Source organism: Carcharodon carcharias, chromosome 8 (assembly GCF_017639515.1).
Source record: "Carcharodon carcharias isolate sCarCar2 chromosome 8, sCarCar2.pri, whole genome shotgun sequence".
In the NCBI taxonomy this organism is placed as follows: Eukaryota; Metazoa; Chordata; class Chondrichthyes; order Lamniformes; family Lamnidae; genus Carcharodon; species Carcharodon carcharias.
Genome location: NC_054474.1, coordinates 63104754 through 63130844, shown reverse-complemented (window position 1 = coordinate 63130844; position 26091 = coordinate 63104754). Strand labels below are relative to the sequence as shown.

At 42.2% G+C, this 26091-nt stretch overlaps 1 long non-coding RNA gene across 1 annotated transcript in view; it reads right to left on the bottom strand.

Moving 5' to 3' along the window:
* Window positions 1-18131: 18131 nt before the first annotated feature.
* The window catches only part of LOC121281314, a 42552-nt gene continuing 34592 nt past the window's right edge, over window positions 18132-26091 (bottom strand). The window contains exons 2-3 of the long non-coding RNA XR_005943859.1: window positions 22219-22303; window positions 18132-21651 (exon numbers count right to left, since the gene is read on the bottom strand). This is a non-coding gene — a long non-coding RNA (uncharacterized LOC121281314). The remainder of the gene's footprint in view (window positions 21652-22218; window positions 22304-26091) is intronic.

The window sequence follows — 26091 nt, the reverse complement described above, 5'->3', positions numbered from 1 at the left end:
AAGAAGATTTATCATCTCAACACATCTTTTCTATGGTTGGTTCGCTAGACAGCTGGAGAGACCTAATTGTACATTGTAAGTGTGACTATGTAGTCGAATGGAATCAAACACTAACCTTTTGGCTATTTTGTTTGCAAGTCAGTCCAAACCAGCATAAAAATTGAGGAATTTATAATGCAATCTACATCCAAAATTTGTATATTATATATTTCAAAGCTACACAGAAATATCACACCAGCTTCCACATGTAGGAGCTTTTTCACAGTGCTTTAAAATGTTTGCTCCAAGCTTAGTGCTTTTTGCTTCCAGCAACTTGTACAGTTTGTTTACTTTTCTCTGTGTCCACACCCAGGCTTAACTAATCAAGCACAATATTAGAATAGTCAAAAGACTCACATAATCAAACACAGAACAATTAAACAATAGAACACAATGGCTGGAATTTTCCTGCCCCGTTGGCATCTGATATCATGGTGGGTGGTGGTGGGGAATTGATGTGTTGATGAAGGAGCATGACATTACCCCTTAATCTCCCAAATCCGGTAAATGAGGAAGGATACTGCTGGGTATAGTCTGCATTGTTGATCACACTAGTGTGTGCTCCTTCAAGTTTAAAGATGTCTTTAAGTTTGAAGCCAAGCTATCAAAACGATTTACCTCCATAAGTTTTCTGCCTTTGGTTACATGGAACCTGAACCTATCTAGTTTAATGTTTTTGTAGCATATTCGAACTGTGATCATTACCAAAACTGAAATAATTGAATTGTTGTAAGCTTGGAGGAACACCTGCAGCCAGGTCTTAGGGCTGACATAAAAGGCCTCCAACAACCACAATCATACTCCTTTGTGTTAGGTATGACTTCAGCCAGGGGAGAGTTATCACTCTGATTCCCATTGACTTTAACTTTATTAGGGTTTCTTGATTCCACATTTGATCAAATCCTGCATTGATGCCCAGGGCAGTCACTCGCACCTCACCTCACCTTTAGAATTAAGCTCATTTGTCCATGTTTGACCAAAGGTGTAATGAGCTCTGGAGATGAGCATCAGTGAACAGGTTAGTAAGTGCTGCTTGATAGCACGGTTGACAAACCACCTTCCACTTTGCTGTTGATAGGAGTAGGCTGATGGGGCGGTCATTGGCCGGATTGGGTTTGTCCTGCTTTTTGTAGACGGGATATGCCTGGACAATTTTCCACATCGTCAGGTTGAATTGTCAGGCTGCAATCATGGGAAAGGATTAACGTTGGTTCCAGTAGGGAACAGGCAAAATGAAACATAAACTGGAAGTAACCTGAAAGCCTGAAGTCTAGTTTGATTGGAATAATGCATTTTACTAATTCTTTTGTGTGAATTAGCATCAGGTATGAAAATATTTTGGTTCTATGGTGTTATCTGTAATTAGAGACAAACTTCAATTGAATTAATTTAACTTAGGATTTCTCTTTAAATACACCTCCATCTTGGCTACACTGAGATTCAGGAGATGAAATTCATCAATGCCAGCTGCTCAAACCATGCTTGTAGCAAATTAGCAGCTGATTTTTCACTGTGGCAATTTTTATTTTTCATTTACTCAGAAAATATTGTCAAGATATTTAATTTTAAGCCAGGGGCAGAATTTTATAGTCCCCTGCCGGCAGGTTTGTATGCAGGGGTGGCTGTAAAATTTCTCGAATGGCCTTCCCACTGGGCTCTCATCCACCCCAACCTCTCTGCAATTTTACTCTGGGACCCACCCTTGCCCCAACTGAGAGCCTTAAGTAGCCTATAATAGATCACTTAAGGGCTGTTTCCTGCCCAGCCTCAATTTGCAGGCTGGTGGGAGGAGTACAGGGCCAGGGGAGAAGCACGAAAAATAACCCTGTTCAGGCCTTGGGTAGGATGGGGTGGGAGGGGGCAGGGTGCGGGTGCCTCAGGTTGTCCCTACCCCCCCCTGGCCTTTCCACCAATACTCCCACCCTCTTCTGCAGACCCCCCTGGGGTTCACCTCCCTACCCCACACTGAGGCCTGCAAAACTTATCTGGCCCTGAACTCCTGCGACTTAGGCCCGGGGGGACTGCTTGTAGTCCCAGTCCTGTCCACTGCAGTTTCTGGAGCTGCAAGGATAGAGAGCTGCCAGTTAATCTTATTGGCCGGCAGCTCTCTGAGGCAGGACTTCTCCATAGTGAGGGGCGGAAGTCCCGTCTCCAGGCAATTAACAGTTGTTGGAATGTTAAATGCCTGCTGGACAAGCAGTATTGGTGGAGATGTGCTTTCCACCGACTCCTCAGATGGCAGGAAGGGAAAACCTGCCATCCTAAAGCGCCTGGCCCAAGTAAAACTGACATTGAGAATTGAGTCACTAAAAAGTTTGAACTATCATCCTGTGAACTTTTGTGGAAAGAAGAAAGGCATAGTGAAAAAGTAACTGCCAATTCGCTACAAGCCCACTTCGCACAGCTGGCATTGACTTTTCACCCCCACTGTGGACAGAATTTAATACCCACCCTCATGGTGAGTTTGGTGTTGAGTGGGCATTTAATCAGGTGGGAGGATGATGGCTGGTGACCCCACCGCCTTCCTGCCACTGCCCTGATTAAGTGCACGGCGGGAATGTTTGTGGACAGCCTTCCTACCCCTCCGCCAATTGAGGCCCTTAAGTTGGCAATGCCCATTTAAGGGCCTCATCCTGCCACCGCTGGTATTCACCCAGTGGTAGGCGGGGACTCACCATGTGGAAAAACAGGAAAGTAAAACCTGTCGGAGTTGCTCCTGGGCTCCCTGGTACGAGTGGATCCCTCATTCAAAGGCACTCAGTGCCTTATTGAGGGACCCCCTCATGGGAAGGAGATTAGGGCTGCTGAGAGCAAGCCCTTGCTTTGCTGCTCTTCCTTTGCTGCTGAGCCCCCTCCCCACCCCTCCCCTGTGGCACCCACCTTGTGACCCATCATTCACCTGTTCCTGGGTTTATGGCAATCTTCAGCCTTGGATGAGAGTAGCGCCGGCAATAGCCACCACCTCTCCTGTGGCACTGCTGATCAATGAAGAGCTGCTGGCCTCTGATTGGCAGGCAGCTTTCGGCAAACCAGATTTCTGCCTTGGGGGATCCTTGATCCTGGGGAAGATCCACTGCTGCCCAATTAAGTGCCTCACCTGCACTTAATGCAGCAGGCCTTCCTGAAAAGAAGCGATGCAGAACTCTCGTTGGCTGTCAAGAAATACTGCCCAGTATTTGATTCTATGACTCATTCCCAGCTTTATCACATTATCAGCATCTAGAATTTATTCCAAAAGGCCTTGTAAGGATTTCATTAGAATTTTGTTACTCTACTTTGTGGTGAGTCACAATCATTTCAGCAGTTGATAAATTAATAAATATTTTACTTGACAAGGGTAATTTTCAGTTTGAGAGCATGATCAATGACCTATTGGCTTACAGGGCTGTTATATCTCATGTGACCATTCAGCATACCACACATATGGAATGGCAAATAATGGCTAATAACAGTATAACATTCTAAAGAAAGAAAGATTTGCATTTATATAGCACCTTTTGTGATCATCCAAAGTGCTTTAGAGTAATTACAGTACCTCTGAAATTATTGTGTAGGAAACACAGCAGCCAATTTGTGCACTGGAAACTCCCACAGACCTCAAGGAAATGTGATGATGAACAGATAATCTGTATTTTGTAACATTGAATAAATATTGACTTGGAAACCAGGGAATTAATCTGCGGCTCTTCTTTGAAATAGTGCCATGGGATCTTTTGTATTCACCTGAGAGTACAGATGGTTGAAAGTTGGCACTCTGATAGTGCAATGTTCCCTCAGTGCTGGAGTGTCAGCCTAGATTGTTGTGCTGAAGTCCTGGGGCTGAATATTAAAAGGCGGGGGGGGGGGGGGGGGGGGGGGGGGGGGGGGGGGGGGGGGGGGTGGGGGGGTGGTCGCTGGTGGGGGGTGGGGGGAGGGTTAGGCAGGGACATGCAGCACGCCCCCACCCCGCCAGCAAACTACGTTGGCATGCAGCCGACTTGCCTCATGCCAACCTGCCCCACAGCTATAAAGCTGTGCGGGGTGGACTACTGAAGGCCAAGTGGGGCTTTAGCCCCTCATTGCGGCACAAGTCCCATTCTCTGGAGCTGCTGGCCAATCCGATTGTCTGGCAGCTCCATCAGTCCCGGCAACGTCAGGAAGGCGTCAGTGGCTGCTGCTGGGACTGCAGAAGGAAAAGAATATCAAGGTTCGTAGATTCCTGAAGCAACTAAGTCCAGGGTCTTGGGCCGGGAGGGTTGTGTAAGTTAGGGAGAGGGACGAAAGGGGAAGTGGATGGGTTTAAGGGAGGGAGCGGGAAGGAAGGAAAGAGGATGTTCAACCTAAGGGGGGGTTGCCTCGCGATTGGCAAAGACACCTCCCTTCCTTCCTGCCCTTTAAACATTTAAGTTAAAAAAATTGAGCATCCTGCTCCTGCCCGGCTGCCGAGGTCAAACGTTTTATGGCATGGGCAGAGTATAATCAGGCACAATTGGTTTGATAACAAGCCTAATTGACCCTTAATTATTCATTTAAATATGGTGAGTGGGCTGCTGATTTTGGCACCTGCCCACCACCCCGCCCACCCCCCCCCCCCCCCCCAACCCCCCCCAACACCGGCTTCCTGTAACATGGGCATGAGCCCGGGGGTGGGCGGGGAAGTGGTGGGATGGGTGCCCACCCCATTTTAATGTGCCATCCCTGTGAAAAACATGCTTGCAGAGGCACACAAAATTCAGCACCTGGTGTGAGTTTGAGAAATTAGTGTGAAAGGAAATGATTTTCCTGTAAAATGCAGTGAAATCATTAGGGGAATTGTAACCCACCCTCACCTGCACACCCACCCCCCCAAGAAAAAAGCTGGGGGTTTGGGGTGGGTGGGAAGTAAAAATGTTAAAAATTTCAATCCTGACCCTACCATGCCCCAACTCCCTGATTTCTAGTTTTAATGGAAATAGGATGGGGTGGTTGGGGGCTTCATTGGTGATTTCCCTACCTCTACCCCATGATCAGAAATCTGCCCCAGCCAAAATCTTCCATCAGACCAATCCTTCCAATCTCCCCTCACTCCTCCCTTTCTATGTGCTCCTGCGATGCAGCCTTCAATCTATCCAAGCCTGATGATCTCCCTATCCACCCTTTTGATCGCCACCAGTCCGGGTCCTCATTCCATCCCCTCAGCACCTTTGTTCTCCTCTGCAGCCTCTGATCTCTCCCTACTCTATCTTCTCCAATCCCTCACTCCTACCCGCTTGCTGGCTGCTGCCTGGTGCCAAAAACCTATCCGCCTAACAGCCTTCAAACTGGTTGGCTGCGGCTGAGCAATGTTAAAATTGGCAGGGCCTGAGGAAAGCCCATTTTGGGCCCACCCCTACCCCAGGACCCCCGCATCCCAAACTCTCCTTGCTTCCAAGTTGTAGTAATTATAGTTTTGATAAACATAGGACTGTAGCTTTAAGAATAATCCTCTGTTGTAAGATCACATGATCTGCGTAAATCATTGCGGAGAACCTCTAGGAGGGAGTTCTTCTTTAGTTATGGAGTTGGATGCACACATGTAGCTGCTGCTGCTGTCTTGTAAATAAAGTTTAATGTTTCCACCAAGAAAAGTTGCCTGGAAAATCAATTCTATAACAACTGGTGATGAGGATAAATCAGATCCGGTGCTGTCTCTCGCCCAGCAATTGTATGTAAGATAATTAAAAATAAAGGAAAATATACTTGTCCGAGATGCCACAATTTAGCAGAGTTGATCCCTTTGAACCAGCCACAGATGACTGGTCTCAATATATAGAACGTCTTGCGTTCTACTTTCAAGCCAACAAAATCATGGGACAGGAAAAGAGGAGAGCGATTCTCCTGAGTATTTGTGGGAGCAAAATCTACAGTTTAATTCGAAGTTTGAAGGCCCCCAGTGTCCCCAATTCAAAGACTTTCAGTGAATTAGTGGACCTCATTAAGCGACATTTTCAACTCAAGCTCTCAGTCACAATGCAAAGATTCAGGTTCAATTCACGGAATAGAGCCCTGGGGGAGACCATTGCTCCCTCCATGGTGAAATTAAAGCAACTAACAGAATATTGTAATTTCAGTGAAACCCTGAATGATATGCTCAGGGATCATTTGGTCTGTGGCGTGCAAGAGGATGCTATTCAGCGAAGATTGCTGGCTGAAGTGGATTTTGATTTTAAGAAAGTGTTAGAAATAGCACTGGCGATGGAAAACCCTGTGAGTGATTCACAAGTAATTCAAGGGATGCAAAATGCCACTATTTTCCTAGTTGGGCAGGAACGGTCAGACGAAAGTGGCGCGCAAAGCCGGGATTCCACTGTGGAGAGAGAAACAGCCCCCGCTAACCGAAAATTTAGAGGAAAACGGCTTATTAGCTAATTTGAAAACTAATTTTTATTGACTTGGAAACAATCATACCCCTAACGATTGGCAATTTAAAAAGGCAGAGTATTATTTTTGTCACACAAATGGGCATATATGGAAGCATTGCAAAACGAGATTAAAACAGACTTCCAGGCCACAAATGAAGTCCAATGAAATCTATGGTGTGGAAGAGCCAGAAACAACCAATTCTGACATTTATTCATTATTCAACATGAAAGTTGGGAAGACAGAGCCAATTATTGTCACATTACAAGTGAATGGTAAACCCTTAAAAATGGAAGTAGACACTGGTGCTTCTACCACTGTAGTAAGGGAGAAAACCTGCAGATATTTAAATAAAGGCGCTCAACAATTAAATTTGGAACAAACCTCTGCCAAGTTGAAAATGTACACGGGTGAAGGAAGCCAGGTGAAGGGAATCACCAGAGTACCTGTTTATCATAGACACCAAACAGCACAGCTACTAGTGATGGTATCAAAAGGCAGAGGACCAAGCCTTCTAGGTCAAAATTCATTGAGGAAAATAAACCTTGATTGGCCAGTGAGGTTTGAAAAGCAAGAAGGAAGAGTTCCTGAGTTGGAAAAAGGAACAAGGTATAGTACTTCAGAAAGAGCCTGGAGAATCCTAGGAACACAACTGGATGAAAAAGGAATGTGCAGCCATTCAGTAATCTGAGGAAATGAAGACTGTCTTAAACAGCAACAGGGTTCTGGGGCAGGTGGGACCAGTACAAACTGGATGGGTTACACCTGGGCAGGACCGGGACTGTTGTACTAGGGGAACATTTGCTAGAGTAGTTGGGGAGGGTTTAAACTAAAATGGCAGGGGGATGGGAACCTATGCAAGGAGTCAGAGGAAGAGGAATCAAAGACAAGAACAAAAGACAGAAAGCGGAATAAGATAAGTGATATTCAGAGGAATGAAGGGCAAGAATCAAACAGGGCCTCAGTAAAAAATAGTGGGAATGGGACAAGTAATGTTAAATAGACAAGCCTTAAGGCTTTGTGCCTTAACATGAGGAGCATTCGCAATAAAGTGGATGAATTAACTGCGCAAATAGATGTAAAGAGGTATGATATAGTCGGGATTACGGAGACATGGCTGCAGGGTGACCATCCAGGGAACTGAACATCCGGGGGTTTTCAGTTTTTAGGAAGGACAGACAAAAAGGAAAAGGTAGTGGAGTTGCATTGCTGGTTTAAGAGGAAATTAATGCAATAGTGAGGAAAGATATTAGCTCCGACGATGTGGAATCTGTATGGGTAGAGCTGAAAAACATTAAGGGGCAAAAAACATTAGTGGGGGTTGTATATAGGCCCCCAATCTGTAGTGGTGATGTTGGGAATGGCATTAAACAGGAAATTAGAGACGCATGTAATAAAGAAACATCTGTAATTATGGGTGACTTCAATCTGCATATAGATTGGGCAAATCAAATTAGTAACAATGCCGTAGAGGAGGAATTCCTGGAGTGTATATCGGATGTTTTTCTGAACTAATACATTGAGGAACCAACAAGAGAACAGGCCATCCTCGACTGGGTATTGTGCAATGAGAAAGGAATAATTGGCAATCTAGTTGTGCGAGGCTCTTTGGGGATGAGCGACCATAATATGAGAGAATTCTTCATCAAGATGGAGAGTGACGTGGTTGATTCTGAGACTTGGGTCCTGAATCTTAATAAAGGAAGCTTCGATAGTATGAGGTGTGACTTGGCTATGATGGACTGGGAAACACTACTTAAAGGGATGACGGTGGATAGGCAATGGCAAACATTCAAAGAGTGCATGAGTGAACTGCAACAATTGTTTATTCCTGTATGGCGCAAAAGTAAAACAGGAAAGGTGGCCAAACCATGTCTTATAAGGGAAATTAGAGATAGTATTAGATGCAAGGAAGAGGCATACAAATTGGCTAAAAAACACAACAGACCTGAGATTGGGAGCAGTTTAGAATTCAGCAAAGGAGGACCAAGGGATTTATTAAGAAGGGGAAAATAGAGTACAATAGTAAGCTTGCAGGGAACATAAAAACTGACTGTAAAAGTTTCTATTGGTATGTGAAGAGAAAAAGATTAGTGAAGACCAATGTAGGTCCCTTACCGTCAGAAACAGGGGAATTTATAATGGGGAACAAAGAAATGGCTGACCAACTAAATATATACTTTGGTTCTCTCTTCACAAAGGAGGACACTAATAACATACCAGATATGTTGGGGAACACAGGGTTTAGTGAGAGTGAGGAACTGAAAGAAATCAGCATTAGTAGGGAAATGTTGTTGGGGAAATTGATGGGATTGAAGGCCAACAAATCCCCGGGGCCTGATAATCGACATCCCAGAGTACTTAAGGAAGTGGCCCTAGAAATAGTGGATGCATTGGTGGTCATCTTCTGAGAGTCTATAGACTCTGGAACAGTTCCTACAGATTGGAGGGTAGCTAATGTAACCCCACTATTTAAAAAGGGAGGCAGAGAGAAAACAGAAAACTATAGACCAATCAGCCTGACGTTGGTAGTGGGGAAAATTCTAGAGTCCATTATAAAAGATTTAATAGCTGAGTACCAGGAAAACAGTGGCAGAATCGGACAGAGTCAGCTTGGATTTACGAAAGGGAAATCATGCTTGACAAATCTACTGAAATTTTTCAAGGGTGTAACTAGTAGGGTTGATAAAGGGGAGTCAATAGATGCGGTTTATTTGGACTTTCAGAAGGCTTTTGACAAAGTCCCACATAAGAGATTGGTGTGTAAAATTAAAGCACATGGGTTTGGGGGTAGTGTATTGAGATGGATAGAAAACTGGTTGGCAGACAGGAAACAAAGAGTAAGAATAACTGGGTCTTTTTCTGAATGGCAGGGAGTGACTAGTGGGGTACCGCAGGGATTGGTGCTGGGACCCCAGCTATTCACAATATATATTAATGATTTAGATGAGGGAATTAAATGTAATATCTCCAAATTTGCAGATGACACAAAGCTGGGTGGGAGAGTGAGTTGTAAGGAGGATGCAGAGATGCTTCAGTGTGATTTGGACAAGCTGAGTGCAGCCTCAGGGAAATCAGCTCAAAATGTACAAAACCTAAAAGTAGAAAAGTAAAATTTCCCTAACATGTCCCCTCATGTGACAATGTCACATGAGTTGGGAAATGTCCATAATTTTCACAAAAACTTTATTAAAATTTTTAAAAACCTACATGAAACCTCATCCCACCCGTGGATGACGTTTCATGCTTTTTATAGTTCATGACAGGGCTCCTGGCCTGCCCGCCAGCCTTAAAGTTGGACGGGCAGGTCCTTTTATTACATTATTGGCTCTGTCAATGGCCTCAATTGGCTTTTGACAGGTTGACGGGTGCTGATTTTGCTGTGCCCCCTGCCTTCCTGAAAATTTAAATAGGGCGTGGTGTAAAGGAGAATTCCTCCCAACATCATTGCGCATCATTTTATGCGTCAGCGAGTGGGCCCCGCCCCCCCACTCGCCAGCATGTAAAGTCCTGCCCAGAAGGAACTTAGTGTCATTCTGAACAAACTGAAGAACCAGTTGGCAAAGAAGACACAGCAATATTCAAGGTTCCTGGAGGAAGCCAACGGATACAAGAAGGAGACAAAAGAGCTGAAGAATCAGCTGAATCAAGCTAAAGAGGCTTTGAAAGCAAAAGTCGTAGAACTTTGGAAAATGTGAGTAGATAATGAATTCATGGGTAGCTCAATTACTGAACTAAGATGAGTTGAGATTTCAGCTGAGAAAAGCTTGGCTGACAGGGAAGTCAAAAAGAAGGCCGAGACTGAACTCTGTGGTGGAAAGAAGAAGACAAAAGGGAAGGTCTTTTTGGTGTAAAAAAATTCCACCAATACGTGCATGGATGATACTTCACAATAGTATCAGGCCACAAACCACTTTTGGGCCTGTTTAGCGAGGAAAAGGCTATCCCTACAATAGCTTCTACATGAATTCAAAGATGGTCCCTAATTTTAGTGGCATATGAATACACCTTTGTGCATAGGCCAGGGATTCATATAGCAAATGCCGAACCCTAAGTCACCTTCCTTTTCAAGAGAACAATGACCATGTCCCAATTCCCCAAGAGCTTGTATTAGTGATGAATTTCCTGGATTCCTCACCAGTCTGTGCCAGGCAGATAAGATACTGGGCGAATTATGATCCAGTCCTGTATTGAGTGAGAGACCAAGTCTGAGATGGATGGTCCCAGGAACCAGTCTCTGATGAATTGAAGCCATTTTTCAACTGAAGACACAAAATGAGCAGTCAAGATGGTATTCTATTATGGGGTGCATGAGTAGTAGTTCCTTCACAAGGAAGAGAACTGCTCTTAGTAGAGCTATACAGTGCCCATCCAGGAATCTCAAGAATGAAGACGATAGCCCAAAGTTATCTTTGGCAGCCGGGAATGGACAGTAATATTTAGAAGGTGGTTAAGCACTGTGTGCAATGCCAACAGCCACAAAAATTGCCTGTGGCAGCCCCATTACACCCATGGGAGTGGCCTGGTGTACCCTGGGTGAGATTGCACATAGATAACGTTGGTTCTTTTCTTGGAACCATGTTTCTACTGATTATAGATGCTTATTCCAAGTGGTTAGACATTTATGAGGTTAACTCACCAATGTCAGGCGCTACTATAGAAAAATTGTGCCAAAGCTTTTCTATCTATGGATAGCCAGAAGTAATCGTCTCAGATAATGGCACTGCTTTTAGTAGTGTTGAATTTCAAAAATTTGTCAGCCTGAATGGTATCAACCATTTGACTATGCACCATACCTTCTGTCATCTAATGGATTGGCAGAAAGAGCAGTACAAACTTTTAAGGCAGGAATGAAAAAGTTAGCAGTTGAATCATTGAAAACTAAATTTGCTCATTTCCTATTTCACTACAGAACAACCCCCCACATTACAACAGGTGTAACACCTGCAGGATTACTGATGAGGTGCCATCTTCGAACAAGACTAAGCCTGATACTTCCCAATTTGGAGTGGAAGGTAGAGAAAAGCCAAGGGAACCAAAAAGTGATTCATGGGGCTGAATTTCACCCATGTTGGGCAGGGTCAGCGGAGGCGATTGGGAAGCCGACCACCGCTCGAGATCAGGGCCGGAAGGCAATTTCATGCTGGCGAACCAATTAAGGCCCGTCCAGCGTGAAATGCGAGCTGCAGCGCTGCCTTTGCCAGGGGCGGAGGGTGGGGGTTGGGAGAGGAAGGCAAGTGGGCTGAGCGTGAACTTTGTGCATGCATGTGAGTGAGTGCTGCATAATCTCACTGAGGCACAGAGCTGCCTCAGAGAGATGAAAATAAAATAAAAATGTAATGAAACGTGTCCGCTTATGTGACTCTGTCACATGAGCAGGGACATGTTATTAATGAAAAATTTAAATTTTTATTTTATTTTTATTTGCTTTTGGAAACATCATCCCGCCCGTGGATGAGGTTTCCAAAAAAATGCAAAGGCTGCTTGGCCTTTTCACCTGCCCCACCAACCATTAAGTTGTACGGAGAGTGAAAAATTTAAGTTAATTGATTACTTAATGGCCTTATTGAGCCTTTTGATTGTTGGTGGAGGTACTTCTGGCTCTGGCATGCACCTGCCGACTGAACAATCGCACGACTGTGCGTTGATGTCAGCACACTCGGCTGACGTCGGCACACTCAGCTGACGTAAACGCACGTCATTTTGTGCTTGACCGGGTCGGGCATGTGCCCGCCCACTGATCGAAAATTTCTGCCCACGATTTGTATAGTCCTGAGTGACAGTTTACTGTTGGAGAAGCTGTGTATGTCAGGAATTTCAGTGGAGGACTAATGCGGTTACCTGGTAAAGTAAACTCTGTTACTCGACCATTGTTGTATCACATGGAAGTGGAGGGCTGAATCACCCATAAGCATATGGATCATTTAAGAAGAAGGCAGATACCCCAACAAAATGATGTTCCACCTGTAACCTTTGCTGAACCTGTAGTCCCTGTTGAAGTTGCTCAACCAAGGATAGACGTGCCCGATGTCTCTGTCAGAGTGGACGACACTGAACTGCCTGTGCCTAATAAGGTACCTGATGTTAATGCGGTTCCAAAGAATCTGGTTCCTGTCAAAGAATCAGAAGTTATAGAGCTACAACTTTCCAAATGGATCAGAGAACCACCTGAAAGGCTGAACTTGTAATTTCATGACCTGCAAAAATATTGTAATGTCATGAGATAACTATCCTTGTAAATACAAAATGCACAGAAAAGTTAAAGGGGGAGGAATGTAGTAAATATAGTTTTGATAAACATTAGACTGTAGCTTTAAGAATAACCCTGTATTGTAAGATCACATGTTCTGTGTAAACCAATGAGTTAGTAGCATGGGGAACCTCAAGGAGGGAGTTCTTCTTTAATTATAGTGTTAGATGCGCACATGTAGGTGCTGCTACTGTCTTGTAAATATACTTCAATGTTTCCACCAAGAAAAGTTGCCTGAAAAATCAACTCTATAACAGAAATTAATACTAATATTGGAAGCAATTTTTTTACAGATCTGGATGAAATTCCACCTTGCATTCGCTAATTGTTCCAAGTGGGAGTATCTGGAAACAAAGCCTCCAAAACAGGATTGGCAAAACCTTATGTAAACAGAGCTAGCTGCAGGAAGTTTGATTGCAGATTGGGAACACATTTGTTCTATCAGTGGTCTTAGCCCTGGCTCTTCAACTCAGCCACGGCAATGGCAACATGCTTCCAGGTTTTCCGACCAGTCATAGGGGGTGGGTGGGATGATGAGCTGAGTCTGTCAGAGGAAGATTTCCAGTAAAAGCAGCCTCAGTAGTGGTCAGAATGGCTGAACTGAGGCTTCACTGGCTTCAATGGCTTCACTGATTCCTGAGGCTTCAACAACCAAAGGAATGGGAAAGAGACCTGGGAAGGCTGCCCCATCCCTCATACCCAGGGCCTCATTTTCAAATCTGGATGTCCTGCTGCAGGACCTGAGGGACTGGAGTGAGGTGATGTTTGTCGAGGTTGGGAGGGAGAGGTCAGCCTCTTGAGCCAAGCAGATTTGACTGGGGAGGTCAGCAGCAGGAGTGTACTCCCTCCAACCTAATGACAGTGTCTTAAGAGGTTCAAGGGCCTCAGGCGGGCAGGAAAGGTGAGTGGCATCCCACTTTCAGACGCCAAACTTTCTACTTTGACTTCTCCGGCATTCTCCTGCATATCTCTCCTTAAGTTGGATCTTTGTTTCCACCCCCTCTGCCCTGTGTGGCATATCACTGAGGAGAAAGTACTGGTGCTGCTGTTGTTGTTCCTTCTGCTCCTGCTGCTGTTGGTGTTGTGGGTCCTGATGTTCCTCATCAGAGGTGCTAGGTAGAGCTGCATAAGCTGCTCCCATGCCACATGAATGTTAACAATAGGGAAGCCGAGATCAAAGTGAGTGAAGTCCAAACACTTCTAAGAGGTTGGAAATCATCTGTCATCAGTAAAAGCACACTCTCAGCCTTTCACCTAGGCATGGGCGCAGCTATTCAGTTTCACCCTTTGACAGTTTCTCTGTCTGTAAGTTTCACTGAATAAGCACTCGCCACTGTGCATTCACCTGATTGACGCTGGCGAGCTGCACATAATTTGGGAAACCAGTGCGCTGGCTGTTAAAGCCAGAATGCTGGGTTAAATTCCGGATTCATTTACTCATTGTATATTTTAGTTATTTACCTGATAGCTCTGTCTTTGCCTGCAAACCCAAGCCCGGGTTAAACACAGAAATAACCCCAGAACACGGATTATGTCGGGTGCCTGACCCAATCCCATTTTTTGGAGCTTTAACCCTCCTCTACCACAAACCAAACCAGCCTCAGATAAGATTCTGTCCAAAAGTGTATGAAGTCTCCAGCAGATGCATCTACACGAATATACTTAAATGCTCCCTTCCATTCTTGCCAGAATGTTTCAGTTAAAGTAACAATTTTGAAGTGGGAAGTAAACAGCATTTAGAGTTAACAATGCTGAAAATTCATCAATGTTGTAGATTAGAACCATGTGTTATTATGTTAAAATGTTCTGTTGGAAAAGGTTTGATGGTTAATTGGGTTCTGGTGGGTATAAGCCCATAATACAAAACCTTCCAGAATGTAATGGTTAACCTTAGTAGTTGAGGTGTGTGCAGAAAGTAGAAGCATTCAGACAGATGCATTTGCTCCCTTTTCTTGCTAGATTCACATCAACAAATACATTTCTAAATGCAATGTGTAGATTTATCTGCATCTGTAAGTTTTTATAGTGAAGGTCAACTTGTATATATTTAAAAGTTGTAGTTTATGATATCTTTCCAATAAAACTTGAAGTTTCTGCTTAAAAACATTTGTTTATATCAGGGCATTTAAAAAAAACCCTGCAAGCTTAAATAATGGTGCAGTTTTTCTAGAATTTTCATTGTTTCTGTGGATCATTTTGGTTTCCTGGTTATTTTGATTTCTCAGATGAGCATAAGTAGAAGAAATATAGTTGGTATAACCATTTAGAACAAATTACTAAATGTGAAGGTTTCCCACTCACTGCTTTTCTCCTAGGGTGTTTCTGTGTTCAGCTCCCTTGACGTATTTGAGGATTATCATTGTGGAAGGTACATTAGTAGATTGTATGTATTGGTTTTGTTTTCAGGTTTGTCTCTGAAAAAATTAAGGAGTTTATGGTTTACAATTTTAAAAAATACTTTATATAAACAAAACCAAACTCTGGTTATTTTCACAGCTCCTAACAATGGTTTACTTGGGGAGTTGAGTGGTGTGAGTGGGAGGGAGTGGTGTTTGCTGTCAGTACTTTTCCATGATTAGGGGTCCTGATGTAGCCAAATGGTAATGTGGCCAAAGAGAAAATAGATGGATAAAAGCAAAATACTGTGGATGCTGGAAATCTGAAACAAAAACAAAAAAGCTGGAAAAACTCAGCAGGTCTGACAGCATCTGCAGAGAGGAACACAGTTAACGTTTTGAGTCCGTATGACTCTTCATCAGAACTAAGGAAATGTAGAAATGAGGTGAGATATAAGCTGGTTGAGGGGGATGGGACAGGTAGAACTGGATAAAGGGCCAATGATAGGTGGAGGCAAAGAAGAGATTGCCAAAGATGTCATAGACAAAAGGGCAAAGGGGTGTTGACGGTGGTGATATTAGCTAAGGAATGTGCTAATGGTGACAATAAAGGTAGAAAGCAGGATGAGCAAGTGACAGATAGTCCTACTGGGGGTGGGGTGGGGGGAAGGGATCGAAATAGGCTAAAAGGTGGAGATAAAACAATGGGTAGAATTTTCTTCCTGTCGGGCGGGCAGGCCCGACCCAATCTCCAGCGGGCGGGTAGCCGATCCCCACTGGAGAAGCAGGCCCCACCGCCATTTTAAGTGGGTGGGCCAATTAAGGCCCGCCCAGCATGACGTCCGCCGGGAAGCGCTATGCGCTTCCTGTGCGGGCGGGGTGGGGGAGATTCTCCAAAAGCGAGAGTGTGATCTTTCGCGCATGTGCACAAAAGAGTGCACATCTCTCTGAGGCTAAGTGCTGCCTCAGGGAGATCGCTGATATCTGCATAAACTTTAAAAATAGAAAAATAAAAAAATCCTTAACATGTCCCCTTATGTGACAATGTCACATGAGATGGGGCATGTTAATAAACTTCACTGAAACTTTAATAAACTTTCTTAAACCCTACATGAAACCTCATCCCGCCAGTGGATGTTTTTTCAGAAGCCCATTGAGGCTCCTGGCCTGCCCGCCAACCTTAAGGTTGGACATTCAGGTCTTTTAATTGTTTTAATTATCCTGTCAATGGCTTCAATTGGCTATTGACAGGTCAGTGGGCGGACAGCTGATTTCACTGTGCCCCCGACTTTCTGAAGATTTGAATGGGGCAGGATGAAAACGGGGATTCCCCCCAACGCCATCCCGAATCATTTTCACATAGGCAAGCAGGCCTTGCCTACTGCTTGCTGACAGAAAAATTCAGCCCAATGGATGGAGATAAATTTAAAAATAATGGGAATAGGTGGGAGAAGAAAAATATATTTAAAAAATCATAAATCATTGGAAAAAGAGGGATCAGAAAGGGGGTGGGGTGGGAGGAGAGAGTTCATGATCTGAAGTTGTTGAACTCCATGTTAAGCTCAGAAGGCTGTAAAGTGCCTTGTTGGAAGATGAGGTGAATAGTTCGATGTTGCTGGCACATATGCCATAGAGAACCATTGCCTGCTACCTTATTGAATGTCTTTGGTCTTAGATTTGGGGAGTGTCGACACTCAAATCTAAGATAGGCACAAGCTTCCAATGGAAAACATTACAAAAATGTATATAATGTTGCTGCACAGATACGTTGCATTATTTTCTGAAATGTTTTTGTGTTTATTATATTAGAAACATTAAATTGCTTGTTTAGTGGGGAAACTAAGACGATGCATAAGGTGAGTTTCAATAAATACTTGCAGCAATTTTCCTTCCACCTCTGTGACAAATAAATATGTTGAAACCTGGACATTCCACGACCTTTTTCCACCCTGCCTTAGCTTATCTGTTGCTGGCATCCTCCTTTATGCCTTTATTAACTCTAGACTTGGGTGTTCCAATGCACTCCTGGACAATCTCTCATCTTCTACCCTCTATAAATTGAGCTCATCCAAAACTCTGTTGCCCATCTCCTAACTCACACCATGTCCTGTTCAGCCATTACCCTTGTGGTTGCTGACCTAGATTGGCTTCTGTTCCATCAACACCTCAATATTAAAATACTCATCTTCATTTTCAACACCCTGCATTGTCTGGGCCCTCCCTTTCTCTGTAATCTCCTCCAGCCCTACAGTCCTTTGATTTCTTTGTGCTTCTCCAGTTATGGCCTCCTGCATTCCCAATTTTAATTGCTCCACCATTAGCTGCTGCGCCTTCAACTGCCTAAACGCTAAGCTTTGGAATTCTCTCCCTATGCTTCTCTGCTTCTCTCCCACTTTCTCTTGTTTTAGGGTGCTCCTGAAAACCTACCTCTCATATCAAGCTTCTGGTCATATGTCCTAATATCTTCTTACGCGGTTTGGTGTCAAATTTTGTTCAATAGCACTTCTTAAAGCACTCCTTGAGATTACAGAGATGGGGAGGGGCCAGATAATGGAGGGTTTTGAAAATGAAGATGAGTATTTTAATAGGTGTTGATGGAGCAGAACACAATGTAGGCCATCGAACACCAGGGTGAAGGCTGAATGGGACATAGGGCAGGATTTGAAACTCGGCAGGTGGACACAGCTTCCTGACAAGCCCCCGGCTACCCCCGCCAACCCCACATGCCATAGGCAAAATTCTGCCCATTGCCTGACTGAATTTTTTTATTCATAAAATAATCAAACTAAGCATATCATAGGTTTGCATGAGTTATACGGTGTGAGACAGAAAGCGTGATGAACAAATTGATTCAGGGATTAACTTGTTTGTACTTACTCTTTAAGTAAAAGCCAAGTGATGGTAAAGTCACCAAGTTATGCAGCAAAGTGTAATTTAAAGTGGGGTGGTTGGGGGGGTGGTGCAGTGGTGGGGGGCTGCACTAGTTAGTGTTCCCAAACTGTATTCACTGACTTGTGAAAAGAATTGAATTTTAAATTTAATTCTGCAGATGAAAGAAATTTAACATGTTAATTGGTTAGGTAACAAAGAAGTTGGTGTTCTATGCACTTGACTGTTTTGAAAATAATTTCAAACACTTGTGAGTTCAGTAATTCATAATTGTTTTTTATTTATGTATCAAATTAGGTTTACATATTCTGAGTGTATTCTCCGAAATATAATTCAAAAGTGCTAATTTTTCCACAGTAATCCAGAGGCTTCTATGAATTCCCAGGTTGTTCATCTTCTTGTTAAACAGCTGCCAAGCCTTGGCCCCAAGAACAGTATTTCCAGGAATCCCCTTATCAGTACAGAAGGGATTCCTGGGAAAACTGGACCCTGAGGAGAAGGTCAGTGGAAGATCGGAAGTGATGGTGTGTGGAGAGACAAGACATTCTCAAGAGAAACACTATGCTGCATTTCATTTCTCATTACCTATAGAATAGAAAGTCTGACAACACTCCCTTTGTAGATTTCTTTAGGAAATATGTAAACAAAACTGGCAAAATGGATAAGGATTTGAACCTTTAGTGGTTTAGTTGTCCAGAACTTGAGTATTTCTGAAAAAAGGGACACGATATTGAAGCTTTTTGTCATGCACTCATCAGGACAGTTTGCAAGAATACATGTTGTAAAGGGAACAACAATTTATTCTGCATGAGAAGAGATTGCTGATTGGTTGGCGAGTGGACTCTGATTGGTAAAGGTGTTTCCATGGAAGATCCACAGGAAACAGTTAACTCCTAAGCTTTTGTTCAAATTCAAACCGGGCAGGTCAACACTGATTGATCACGGCACTGCCATGGTGAAAGAACCAGGGAATGGATGTTGTTTAGTTAGTCTTTTTTCAGCAATATTCAAGATCTGAACATTTATACCAGGCAAAAGCCATGCTGTAGCTTTTGTGTAAAATATATTAGCAACTGTAAGATTATTGTTAAGAAAGCATTTATTTACAAATGGAAACTCCAGGATCTTATCAGAAACACACACCCCAATGAAGCATATTATAAACTGTGCTGAATTCTCTATGCTAATATATAGGGAAAGTTTTCTGAGGCTTCACTTTTGGCAAGGATCTTCATTTGACAGAAGCACGGATCAGAGAATCCCTGGTGAAGGTGACTCCCTTCCTAAAACTGATACAGGAAGATTGGAAGTAGAGTGAATTGTACATCTTGACCTTCATTCCCAGTTCCCTGACTGATACTCCTGTTGAGTGAAGCTCCTCCCAGGGAACCCTGCTTCACAAAATATACCTTTATATCCCTAAAATAGAAAGGGAAAATGGTAGAAATGCACAGTAGCAAGTCAATCAACATTTTAAAGAGAAAGATATTTACATGTTCTGGATTCTGATAATGTTCACCCGAAAATGTTAACCAGTATTTCTCTTTCAGTTGCTAAGTTGCTTCACACTTTTAGCAATCTCTACTTTATTTCCAGACTTTCAACATTTTTGCTTTTAATTTCCTAGTATTTCAGGCAGGCAATTAATCACCTGGTTTGCAAGACAGAAAAAGCAATATATTTGGCCCAAATAGTAATAACTTTGCAAAATCTGATGCATATATTATAAATTTGAATTTGTTAATTTCCTTAGCAGAAGTAATAAAAACAATTACAAGAGTTTTTTTTTATTTTTCATCTTGCATGTTGGTGGTTGAGTTCTCAGAGGAGTGAAGTGGTTATTAAGATTTGTCATTATCATACATCAATTTTATTACATTCAAAGTGGTAATTACCTTGCTGAAGTTGTTTTAAAGCAGAACAATCTTTTCTTAAACTCCTTTTTATTTTCTTTCTCTAACAAACTATGCAAAGACAGTACTGGAAATATTCTTTTTTGGTGAGAGTGCTTTGCAATCGCACTGAGATTACTTTGAATTTTGAGTTTCCAGTTTGATTAATGGAATGCCTGGCATGAGACTAGGAAATGGATTGGGAGTTGCCTCATTAGAAAGCTGACCCTTTATACTTCAGGATGTGACCCAAGTAACTCCACCTATCAGCTACTTGACACCTCTCTTATGATGCTCCTGATTGGTTAAGAATCCTGTAGTAATCTTAAATTCTGAGATATTGCAGCTGTGACGCCATTAATTAAAGAGATGAAAGATATACAATATAATGATACCATGGGAAGAATAACATTCAGAATTGATTGCTACAGATTGCCAGCCTCCCATGGCAATAGTGAGTGACATCCTATTTAAGTTAAACAGACTGGCTGTTTTCAGAATGAAACCATAATATTCTCTCATGGAGCATAGTATATTACATTCACGTTCTTTCAGCATAAACTGCTATGCCAGAATCTCATTCATGCAAATTATTTTTGCAAATTTCTTCTTGCAGCAAATATTTTCTCTGGTTCCAGCAGAAGCTCAATTATGGACAGGAAAAAGGATTGAACCATGAGACGATGACCTCCAGATATGGAATATTTTTCATTTTCCCATGGGTTCGTACTAATGAAGTCTGACTGTTGTTTGGACATATTTGTTTTAATGGTTTTGTACATAAAAAATAGGGGCAACTCTTCCTCAGCATAAATAATTCTTAAAATCTCAATCTGTAGACTTTTAGAAGCCTACAATAAAAAGAATATAATGCTCATATCATCAAATTGTTTTTCTTTTTAAATGCAATTTTCAAGTTATGCATTTGACAATGCTGTACAAGCATAATGATAACTGTTTATTTTTAATTAAATAAAATTCATAAGAAAATTCTTTCATGGGATCATAGCTTTATTTTGCTATTCAATAATAAATATATAATTAATGACACTTGTGTCAAGATCTTTGGCTAAAGCAAAAATGAAAAGCCTGCCAACTATACAAGTGAACTTTATAAATGCAACAGAAGTCTACACATTACCTTCATTCTATGTGGTGCTGTCCCACTCTATGTTCAAGGCCATTGCTGCAGTGTTCATCCTCCAGAGCTACAGTGCTTCATCTCAGACTCACAACTGACCAGAGATGCAGCACTGCACCTCTGGCTGATTCACGTGTGAGGCCTTATGCTCCATTGTTCATTCTAGAGGCCTACAATGGGGAAATTTAGCTCTTTAATCATTGAGTAAGATCACCATTGAAAAAGATTCAGATGATGGGAGGAGAATTTTAAACAAAAATAAACTGCTGTCAAAATCTCCTGTTGATAACATGTTCTATTGGATATTATAGTGTCTGGCATTAACCAGTCTGCAAGCCATCCAGTATTTACACTATTGTAGAATAACTCTTCTTTATGCATACAGGTTTAATTATCATAAAAAGACAAATTTGTCTCATTAAACATAAAGAAAGGGTGATTCAAATTTTGTAGCAGCCACAAGGACAAAGGAGTTTATTTTAGTTCTACGTAGCCAGGCAAGTGGGTAGTTAAAATTACCCAATTCATTTTGCAACCTTGGAGTTGGCAGGTCATTTTTGACACATGCACGGTGATGCCATCAGGACCTGATTGTAATTTTTAGTAAAAGCTATGAGGAAGAGGCAGCTTTGAAGAGGCCCCAAAAAGCTACATTTGAAAAAAATAAACTTTGCCTGCTGAAACATGACAGGAGTATTCCTTTAGGCCCCACAGGCTTCCGCTGCCATGATCATTCAGAAAATACAACTGCAAGACATAAAGAAAATTCAATTTTTGATGACATCCTTTCAGAGCACATTTCTTTTTTGCTTATTTTTGGGAGTAACTAATTTTATGCTTAAATTAATGAGTTTATCGAATTACAAAATAAAAACAAAATAATAACAGATGAATTTCTGTACCATAAATATTTGATAAATGAGAATAACTAATTTGTTAATTTATAAACACTTGTCTGCTTTGATTTAGCTAGACTAATAAATGCCTCCTGTTGCAGTTGATATTAAAAGTGCTGCAATAAATAATTTTATTTCTTTAGTATTGTAAAACACAGAATATTTGAAACAATAGCAGCATCTTATCATTTACTTGAATCACTTTATAGTTAAAATCGGTAACTGCGAAGAGACCATAAGCTCACTGTTTGATTCGCTTACAGTGCAATCTGTTATGTTATATTATTTTTAAAAATCTGCTTCCTGTTCAAAAATAAGCCAGAGCTATGGGTTTGGGAGGTTGAAGGCAGATCGTGGAAACATGAATTAAGTTAGCCTTTAGTTGGATCCTTTTTCCCAGAGTTTCAAAATTGATGACCTTTTGACCTGGTGATGTGTATTGGCTGCCCTCTTAGTTAGTCCTGGCTCCTTGCCCATTAAGACAGAATCGTGGGTGGTCACACCTTTAAAAAAAAGAGGGAAAAGGTTAAATTTCCACTCCTAATGAAATTGAGGAAAAAATACAAATTTGATTAGGGTTGTGCAAGGAAAATAATTATGTTTGCTGTACTCAGATTTAGTTTATTCAACTGTACACTAGTGCCAACACTGAGGTCAAGTATGCTACTTAAAACATCTGGGACTGAGTCACAAAGAGTCAGTTTTAAAGCCTATTACCTTCTGTCCATGCTTTGGACATAATCATACATGAAATGAAGGTGAGATTAAATACTGATTGAGGAAGGACTTACTTCAATATTTTATTCAAACAATACAACAATGTCAAATAGTTTGCATTTCAGATCAGGCCAATATGCCTGAATAACCGATTCTCTTTCTCAATCATGAACTGGTATTAGGCAATCCAGTTATCACTACTCATTTTCAGTTACACACTTGTCCCTTTCACTTCCTATATAAATTCCTAGTCTTCTCTACTTACTGCATTGATGCAGCTTTTCCCTTCCATTCCCACACTCTTGTGTCAGAGTTTTTTGACTCATGGGGGCATGACACCAGTTTTCCCATACGTGGGATTCAATATTTCTCCCAGGAGTTAGCTAGCTTATGACCAGGTTTTAATATAATTTAAGTTGTGTTGTTAACCCTTCAGGGCCAATGTTTTCCATGTCCCTAGTTGAATAGAAATGTTGGTATTCTCATGACTATGAGCTACAGAGAAGAAGTGTATGGCCAGAATCTTCGGGTCGGCGTGCGGGAGCGGGAGTGGGTCCCGCTCGCTGATGTGTAAAGTGACGCGTGGTGACGTTGGGTGTGCGTCCCGATGTCACAGCGCGTCATTCCGATTTTCAGTTTGGTGGTCGACTGCGCGCCTGCCGAACTGTCAAAGGCCTATTAAGGCTATTTAAAAACTAATTAAAACAATCAATGGAGCTGCCCGTCCAACCGTAAGGTTGGCGGGCAGGTGAAGAGCCCGAGCGGCCTTCGCATTTATCATGAAACCTCATCTACGGGCGGGAAGAGGTTTCCTGAAGGATTTATAAATGCAATAAATTTTTAAATTAAAATTCATTGATGTGTCCCAGCTCATGTGATACTGTCACATGAGGAGACATGTCTGAATTTTTTTTTTCTTCATTTAGCTTTTGAAAAATGAGTTTAAACTTCCTGAGGCAGCTTCATGCCTCAGGGAGCGCTCAGCGCTTCTGGGTGCGCAGCACACTGGGTGGGCCTTAATTGGCCCGCCCACGTAAAATGGCAGCAAGCAGCCAATCGCGGATGGCGATCGGCTGTGCGCATGCCCTTGTCCACTCCTGCTCAGCCCCCCCAATGGGGAGAAAATTCTCCTCTATGTTTTATGGTTTGTTAGGTTTGATTATTTGATTCCTGATTTGAAAATTGATCACAGATAATCTATGTAAGTTGTTCCAGAGACAATAGAATGCATACAATATGTATACATATAACAAATATATTATATTTACATATATATGTGTATGGATCTATATCACTGTATGGGAATTTATTAGCAGGGAAGAACAATTTGTTAGTTCACAGAATCAGAAACTACAGCACAGATGAAGGTCATTCGACCCACTGCACCTTTGAAAGAGCTACTCAGTTAATCCCATTCTCCGGTTCTATCCACATAGTTCAGCAAATGCTTCCTTTTCTTGTATTTAGCCAATTCTCTTTCAAAAACTACGGTTGAATCTGCTTCACCACCCTTTCAGGCAATGAATTCCACTTGAAAATTTTTCTTTATTATTTAAAGTGAAGCAATCAAAACTAAAACTACTTCACCACCAGATAAAGTATTGTTTCCATCCTTCTCCCAATGATTTTCTTATTTGATTTAAAAGCTTTAACCATTTACAAAAAAGAACAGACATATTTAAGCTGTTGCAGCTGTTCCATTAGCAGCATAAATATTTATAACCTTTAAAAGGCTCCTTACATTACAGTAAAGTTGACCATACTGATATATATTTCAAAATAATTGTCTGCTAAACAATTCGTGTGTGGGCATATGGGACATCTTTACACAGAGATCTTGATTGGCCATGTGCCAAAGCATCTAAAAACAGTATTAAAAACAGAAAAGACTGGAAACACTCTGAAGGTCTGGCAGCATCTGTGGAGAGAGAAACAGAGTTAACGGTTCATGTCAGTGACCTTCCAGCAGTTAAATGTTTCTCTAATAAAAACTAGTACTCAGGGTGGAATCTTATGAGAACCACGGAGATGGAGCTCAAGCTGGCTACAGGAGGGAAATCCAAAAGGTCACTATTGAGTCAATAGGCCACCGTGTCCCACCCTGGGGGTGATCTTCCTGGAGGCGGGGGTGCAGTGCAAGTGGCTACCTGCCCAGCACTGACGATTGGCTTATTAGTAGCAATTAACTGATCACAGAGCCGGATTGAGAAGGCTGCTGGGATGTTACCAGTGGCGACAGACCCTACGCTGGGAGCAAAGCCTCCTTTATTTATTACACTCTCCCCTGACCCCCAGCAACTCTGAAGCCACTTCTGTCACATGGTGACCACTGTCACCGAATGCCATCCTGTGGAGGTGTCCCCCTCCACAATAATGGCCTAGCAGCTGTGGCCCAAATAATTTTAATCATTTCATATATCTTCTGAGGGTGCCTCCATATTGAGGCACTCACACATTCTCCTGCCTGCCTCAGCAGCAGTGTCCACCTTGCCAGCTGGGGCTGCCAGCAGGACAATGCTGTAATCTCTCCCATTGGCCAGCTGTGTGCCAGTTCCGCCCACTAAGCTTAACTGACCACCACCTGTGGGTGGTCAGGCATCAACAATGGGATTAGGATCCGCTTTTGGTCCTGACATCAGAAAATCTTCAAAGACTGTAAGATTCCACCTTCAGTGACCCAGGATTGTTCTCATGCGCCAAGTGGTGGAGGTAGAAATATTGACCTCAACTGGGTGTAAAATCAGTGGCACGGTAGGCCAAAAAATAGCTCAAATATTTAGTTTATCCAAATATGTCAATTATAGGATTAGACCCTCATCTAATGGCAGAAGAATTACTGGCATGCTTTTGTCAATTAGACTAAATAGACAGATTAAACTGAGAATTAATGTTGATTAGAACCACTTTATTGTGAATATATGGAGGTCAGATTTATGAGTTTATAGATGTTTTTCTCCATGACCAAGAGCCACCAGAATTCGCATCTGCAAACATATTGGTTAGAAACAGCAATCTGCTTAATGATGTCCATGACTCGAATCAATGGTGACAGATCAATTATTTATATTCATTTAAAGAATTCAATGCCAGTAGATGGCTGAAAAAAAAAATGATTTTGCATGACAGCTCTTGGTCAATTGGTTCTTGGATGAACGATAAACAAAACTATGCAGCATTCTCAGTTCAAGAAATAGAAAACTTGGTGATTCGATGCTAGACGTTAAATTTGTTTAAGATATGTGATCGCTTTTCTATCCGCATTGCAAAACCGAGAGACTACGAGAAACTGTCAAACCGAGGAGCAAATATGTGCACAATTTGCGGATGTGTGTAAAAATAGTAACAATAGGGTAATTATATTATGTGATTTCAACTTTCCCAACATTAATTGGGATAGACATAGTGTTAAGGGCTTGGATGGAGTGTATTTCTTGAAATGTGTACAGGAGAACTTTTTAGGTCAATATGTAGAGGGTCCGACAAGGGACGGTGCAGTGCTGGACCTAATTCTGGGGAATGAAGCCGGAAGGTGGCTGAGGTGGTGGTGGGGGAGCATTTTAGTGATAGTGACCAC